Genomic DNA, 7,334 nt, shown 5'->3' on the forward strand with positions numbered 1-7,334 from the left:
TTATTTATTTATTTATTATTTATTTGAGAAATGCTACGTCTACAATATTTTTACAACAAATTACAAGTAGTTAATTGTTATTGATTCAAATTTAAAACTAACACTAAAATTACTTTTTTGTCTTAATAATAACAATTAGTAATAACTTGCTATTCAGAATTGGTTATAATAATAATATTATAGACATATTATTTTTTTTATTTTTTTTTTTAAGGGATGGTTACATTATTTACTCTTCCTAAAAGAGAGGGGAAAAAATCCGTGATTTACGCCTAAATTTTCTCCCTTCTCTTTTTTCCTTTTTCCTCTCTTTACTGCTTCCCCAAACCCTAAGAACTATAAATTCCGCCCCTCCTCTCTTGCGCTTCTCTCTCCCACGCTACTTAGATCAGATCTCTTTCACTTCTCCCCAAACCCTAAGAACTAAAAATTCCGCCCCTCCTCTTAATTCTCCTCAACACAGCAATCAAAACCCATAGGCCACAAATAGCAAACAAACCCATAGGCCACAAATAGCAAACAAACCCGCAGCACTCCTCAACACAGCAATCAAAACCCATAGGCCACAAATAGCAAACAAACCCGCAGCAACTCACAAGAACTGAAGATCTGTTTTCAGTCTTTCTCTCTCCCTAGACCGGCGGCCTTTCTCTCTCCCTGCAGAGTGGATTTCCTCAAGCGGGTACGCTATTTTCCTTTTCTCTCTCTCGCTTTTTCTCGTTTAAGGATTTGGTGGATTTCTTACTTCTGGGTTTTGTTTGTGTTGGTGGAAAAATTTTGTAGATTTATGCGTCTGTGTTTGTGTTCTGTGTTTAATTGTGGGTTTGTGTATATGGATCTGTGTTTAATCTGTGTTTATGGATCTGTGTTTATGTGTTTGATCTGTGTTTGTTTGTGTTGGTAGAAAAATTTTGTAGACTTATGCGTCTGTGTTTGTGTTTTGTGTTTAATTGTGGATCTGTGTTTGATCTGTGTTTATGGATCTGTGTTTATGTGTTTGATCTGTGTTTATGGATCTGGGTACCAATGTGTTTATGGTTTTATGTTTCTGGATAGATCTATGATGAACATGGTTGTGGGTTTGTGTTTGTGTGTTTGAATGATATCATGTGTTTATGGGTATGTGATTCTGGGTAGATTTATGACAAACATGTGTTTGTGTTTTTGATCGGTACTGGGTTTGTGTTTCTGGGTAGATTTATGATGAATATGGTTGTGGGTTTGTGTTTCTGTGTTTGATCGGTAGCCATGTGTTTATGGGTTTGAGACATCGGTATACTATATGTGCAATTGGCTTTAGATTTCAGGTTCGCCAAAAAAGAAAGAAGCACCAGTGGCTTTAGATTTCAGGTTCGCCAAAAAAGAAAGAAGCACCAGATGGGTGTGAAGAAAGAAAGAAGAAAGAAGAAGAGAGTAAAAAAAAAAAAAGAGAGAGCCAGTCGTGGGGTGGGTCTGACTTGATAGAGACAACTCAGGAGAATGGGTCCCGTCAGATTGGTTTTTTATCATCTCTGCCACTGATCAGGAAGAGTAATGGAATAACAGCTACATATATTTTTTTTTTGCTGAATATAACTCCTACATATTTATGGAGACAGGGTATATAGTCCAGGGGCGGAGCCAGGGGACAGGTTGTGATCTTTATATATCAGTTATGACAAACTTCTACACACACATAAATTAATTTACTAGAAGAATTTATCATCTTTTAAATTTTAATGAGCATATAAAGTCATGTATTTTTTCTATTAGACATGTACAAAAATTTATCATTTTCTACATAGTTTAATTTGTTGAACCTCTTAAATTATATGATTTTAATATAATTTCTTTCTTTTAAGAGTATCATTGAAATGACTCAAAATTTGAAAGGCCAACTTTAACTTTTACCTGCCACATTTTTTTAATGTAAATAATATATATACTATAAAATAATTTTTTAACATTTTGGGGGGCCCTGTGGCTTCGCCACTGCACATGGATATAGTAGATCTTGCCTGGGCTGCTTTAATGTTAGTCTTTATATTTTCTCTTTCACTTGTAGTATGGGTTAGAAGTGAACTTCTGAGGAACCACTAATTGAGTTGAGAATCAAACTCAACCCATATCGATTGTTTCATACTAGAGATGGCAATGGGGTGGGGTGGGGATGAAAGATGGCAATGGAGCAGGGCGGGGAATGGAGTAGGGCGGGGCCGAAGGATGAGGTCTTCGTTCACGTCTTGCATGGTTTTGTTTTACCTCATCCCTCGTCTCTTGGGGCCCCACGAAGCCCGTCTCACCTCGTAAAACTCTACTTTTTAATATGCCTTACAGCTAGTACAATTTTTTTAATAAAACTTATTTCATTAATAAAAATATACTTGAAATTACAATTAAATTTATCCCATCAAATCAAATCAATTTTTAGAAAAAATTGAATAATATACCCAAGTGTTTAACAAGACAATCATTAAAAATAAATAAATAAATAAATAAATAAATAAAAATCTTACAGTATAACACATAACAAAATAAAAGTAGAGAATCACATTAGGTAAAATAAAATCTGTTAATATTAATATGTTTGTTTAAATAGTACGATTTTAGGGTATGAAAAATTTACAATTATAACTTTTAGTAACGTGGGGCGGGATGGGTATAAAAAATTTAAATCAGTCCCTGCCCCACCCAGTGGTGCGGGGTTAAAATCTTGCCTCATCCTCACCCCACCACTTTTGCGGAGTGGGGAAAACCTGCGTAGGACGAAGCGGGGAGAGGCAGGTTAAGCGGGGCGGGGAAAAATTGTCATTCTTATTTCATACATAGTTTTACAAAACCCTTTTTTATTTTACTTTTATATAATTTTTTTTGGTTTCCACTTTTTATTTATTTTATATTTTACTGTTTAAAGAGAAAATGGTTATTATTAGGTGAATACAGACTCTTTGTGGAAAACAACATAGACTTAGTGTAACTCATATTCCATAATCTAAAAACAACAAAGACATCAGAAATCTAACCATCACGGTAGAATAAGGGTAGCTCCTCCTCAATGCCTTGTAGCAAAAGCCAACCTATTATCGTCTTGTTTCATTTTATTTTTCAAAGAAAACTTAGAAAAGAACACCAACCATAAACCCACTCTTAGAATCCTTTAAACTTATATATATATATATATATGTAAATGTGAGAAGTGTTATGTCTACAATATTTTCACAACATTTTTATAATAAATCTTAACTGGTTAGTTGTTATTTGTTCATATTTGAACTTACTATTGAGATTATTTTTTTACTCCAACAATAACAACCAGTAACAATTTGTCATTTAAGATTTATTGTGAAAATGTTATGGACATAACAAAATAAAAGTAGAGAATCACATTGGGTAAAATAAAATCTGCTAATATTAATATGTTTGTTTAAATAGTAGGGTTTTAGGGTATGAAAATTTTACAATTATAACCTTTAGTAACATGGGGCGGGACGGGTCTAAAAAGCTTAAATCCGTCCCTGCCCCGCCCAGTGGTGCGGGGTTAAAATCTTGCCCATCCTCACCCCATCACTTTTGCGGAGCGGGGAAAACCCGCGTGGGGCGAAGCGGGGAGGGGCAGGTTAAGCGAGGCGGGGAAAAATTATCATTCTTATTTCATACATAGTTTTACAAAACCCTTTTTTATTTTACTTTTATATAATTTTTTTTGGTTTCCACTTTTTATTTATTTTATATTTTACTGTTTAAAGAGAAAATGGTTGTTATTAAGTGAATACAGACTCTCTGTGGAAAACAATATAGCCTTAGTGTAACTCATATTCCATAATCTAAAAACAACAAAGACATCAGAAATCTAACCATCACGATAGAATAAGGGTAGCTCCTCCTCAATGCCTCGTAGCAAAAGCCAACCTATTATCGTCTTGTTTCATTTTATTTTTCAAAGAAAACTTAGAAAAGAACACCAACCATAAACCCACTCTTAGAATCCTTTTACCTTTTATATATATATATATATATATATATGTAAATGTGAGAAGTGTTATGTCTACAATATTTTCACAACATTTTTATAATAAATCTTAGCTGGTTAGTTGTTATTTGTTCATATTTGAACTTACTATTGAGATTATTTTTTTACTCCAACAATAACAACCAGTAACAATTTGTCACTTAAAATTTATTGTGAAAATGTTATGGACATAGTATATATATATATATATATATAATTCAATGAACCCAAATGGAGAATACTAGACCCACTGTGCCTACCAAGAAAAGAGGGAGGTCTTAATTTTAAGAAAAATAAAAGAGTTCAATAGAGCCCTTGTTGTAGAACTATCCTGGATGGTTGCTTCCAAGAGAGATATATATATATATAATTCAATGAACCCAAATGGAGAATACTAGACCCACTGTGCCTACCAAGAAAAGAGGGAGGTCTTAATTTTAAGAAAAATAAAAGAGTTCAATAGAGCCCTTGTTGTAGAACTATCCTGGATGGTTGCTTCCAAGAGAGTCTATATGCATGAGGTATGCATGAGGTTGCTGAGGTGCAAATACAAAGTGAATGAGGATTGACTTTGGAAAAGCAATGTCAAGAATGTGTTCCCCAATTTGGAGGGCAAATGAGAAGGCTAAGAAGATGTTGGAGCATTTTAATATTAATTAATTAAAATAAATTTATATTATAAAATAAATGTAAAGATGTAAGAGTTAATATGAAAAATAAGAAGTTAGTGGAATGTTTATTTTCACATTAAAAATGAGAGAGATTTTTTTATTCTTTTTAATTGTGATTTAATGGGTTAATATATGTATTAATTTAGATATTAGGTTAGCTCATTACAATAACCAATCATGAAAACATAGTAAGACTTGTCTTAGATCCTCCAATGCAGTTAGTGGGGCATTCTTAGTCCTCGAAGGAAGGTTCTCAGTGGGGTATTCTCAGTCCTCAAAGGAAGATTCTTAGCACATGTATCTTGCTTATGGCTTTAACCCTTAAGGCCATTTGGGAGTGCTGAGGCGTCTAAATAGTGTTATGTATTTTTTATTTTCAAATTAGTAATATTCAAAAGTAATATTTAGTTTCTCTTTATGTTATTTTGATTAATATTGTATCTGGACCAACAGAAAATAATAGCTAAGGGTGCTTGTTACCTTATCAGTGATGACCAATCTATAAATGTGTACCTTGGATAGATGACTACATGCCTAGACCAAGAGATGATTCAATTCCATTGGATCCGTTGATGGTGTCAAGCCTAATAAACTCATCATCTCATTGCTGGAAACAAGACAAATTGACAAAACTGTGTGATACAGACTCTATGAATGCAATCAAAAGAATCCCCTCCCAAGCCCGATAGGCTGATCAGGTTAGGAGACTCAAAAGGAAAATTTTTAGTAAAATCTACCTATAGAGTGAACCAAGAATTCAACACAACCACACAAGCCCTGCTTTGGAATCAAATTTGGAAAATTAAAGGTCAAAATGCTACCCTGGAGGATATGTGCCAACACATTGCCAACGGAGAACTTGAAGCAAAGTATTGGAGTTGTAGATAAATGATGCTACTTATGTTCTGCTCCAACTGAATCGTGCTCTCATCTGTTTTTTTTATTGCCCCAGTAGCAAGAGCAATTTGTTTGGGAAGTAGTTTGGGAATTAGGATTGATAATTTGACAATAACCAATCATGAAGACATAGTAAGACTTTGTCTTAGATCCTCCAATTCAGTTCATGGGGCATTCTCAATGGTCAAAGGAAGATTCTCAGCATGTGAATCTTGCTTATTGCTTTAATCCTTAAGGCCATTTGGAACCTAATGAACTTTGTTGCTTATCAAAAGGAAAAGGTGAATATTCCAACATCATCGACCACAATAATATATACTAGCTATAGATTAAGCACAATCTCAAGTCCAAATTCCTAGACAATAAATCCAATGGAAACCTCCCCAATAGAAATAGTGAAGTTGAATGTTGATGTGATTATCACGAATAAATTCACAACATTGGTTGTGGTGGCTTGAGATGAGAAGGGTGAGGTGATATTTTCTTGGGCTAGGCAATATGTTTTTTGTGACCCAGTGCAAGTAGAAGTTACGACCATACTGTGGGCCTTACAGTTAGCACAAGTTGAGGAATTTCATAAGATCATCATGGAAGGAGATGCTAAAATTTGTTTTCATGCTTTGAAGTCTAGCTTATCTAATGTAGAGTGGTTTATATGTACACTATTGAGTAACACTTTGAGATTAGTAGTAGATTTGTTTATTGTGCTTTTAGTTGGGCTAGAACCTAGAACTTAAAAGGGAAGCAATAGGTTGTATATACGTTGTAACATGTTCTCCCTCCCTACTTCAGTGTTCATAGAGGTGAGGAAAGATGGTCTTGTTTCTTGCTTTTAATGATCATGATTTATATATAAAAAAAGGTTTATAAAATGATATTTTTTAGTGTGTGAAGTTTCAAGTGAACGCTATTGGTTTCTTAATTAATGCAACTAATTTTTTGAACTTTAAGACCAATAGACTCACATGAAACTTAACCAAAAAAATACAGCTCATTTTTTAAATTATAAGTACCAATAGGCTGAAACTTCATTCCAAAGAGTACTAAGCAAACTTTGTAACCAATTATATATTTTCTTTCCTATAAAAAAAAAAAAAAAAAAAAGTGTATTTTCTTCCGATAAATAAATAAAAACTATGTATTACAATTTTTTTTTTTTTTTGATGGATATGTATTACAAATTTTGTTATTATATGAAACTTTTTTGGCCCAGATTTTGTTATTATTATTATTTTAAAACAAACAGACCCCATTGGACAGTAAATGACATGCGCTAGGCCCTTACGTAGAGAAATAGAGATAAAGATTAAGGACCTGTTACCGTTGTTTAAACATCAATTTTTAGCGTTTAAACATCAATTACATGTATTATTACATATCTTTTCTTCTTCTTGTATTTCCAAAAAATACAAATAATATTATTGTAACAACATTACGCCCTAACATTTGGCAGTATTACTTCACCTTCAAAATCCTAGCATCCTAGAGTTTAGCTCCATTTCTTTGTTACTTTCTTTCTTTGAAGTTTCACGGAGTTTATTGAGCGAACAATGGGAGTTTCTATAGACCAGGGGTGGAGGCTTCCAAATTCTTTCACTGCTAATATAGTACATATATCATTATGCCCTCCCTGACAAAAGAAGACACTAGGCATAGTTGTGCACAAAATTCTACTGCTATAGGAAATCATGTGGGAGACCCACCTAATAATGGTTTGACAAAAAAAAAAAAAAAAAGATTTTACAGCAAAATGAAATAGGAATCACACAACATCATCC

The 7,334-nt window shown here is 33.4% G+C and overlaps 1 long non-coding RNA gene across 1 annotated transcript; it reads left to right on the forward strand.

Moving 5' to 3' along the window:
* The first annotated feature begins 279 nt into the window (after positions 1-279).
* LOC126720058 (uncharacterized) lies at positions 280-1,784 on the forward strand. Its single transcript, XR_007653231.1, has 2 exons — positions 280-682; positions 1,301-1,784. It is a non-coding gene; the product is annotated as an uncharacterized LOC126720058 (long non-coding RNA).
* Positions 1,785-7,334: the final 5,550 nt, after the last annotated feature.

The sequence above is a fragment of the Quercus robur genome, chromosome 3 (genome assembly GCF_932294415.1).
Source record: "Quercus robur chromosome 3, dhQueRobu3.1, whole genome shotgun sequence".
NCBI lineage: Eukaryota > Viridiplantae > Streptophyta > Magnoliopsida > Fagales > Fagaceae > Quercus > Quercus robur.